The sequence below is a fragment of the Triticum dicoccoides genome, chromosome 2A, assembly GCF_002162155.2.
Source record: "Triticum dicoccoides isolate Atlit2015 ecotype Zavitan chromosome 2A, WEW_v2.0, whole genome shotgun sequence".
Taxonomy (NCBI): domain Eukaryota; kingdom Viridiplantae; phylum Streptophyta; class Magnoliopsida; order Poales; family Poaceae; genus Triticum; species Triticum dicoccoides.
The window spans coordinates 4,415,170-4,415,407 of record NC_041382.1 but is presented as its reverse complement, the minus strand read 5'-3'; positions in this window follow the sequence as shown (position 1 = coordinate 4,415,407).

The window sequence follows — 238 nt, the reverse complement described above, 5'->3', positions numbered from 1 at the left end:
ATAGTTCGACAATTTTACTATCTAGCTAGCTAATTCGTCTAACATTCAACATTAATCTAACATTCGATCATCTAATTAACTTTTCTAAAAAACAGAAAATAAGTAAAAAAAATGTGTCTGTGTATGTGTGTGTATACGTATATGTGTGTACGTATGTGTGTGTGTGTGTGTGTGTGCGTGTGTGGTATGTGTGTGTGTGTGTGTGCGGCCCCGTACGTCGCCGCCCCGTACGTACGAG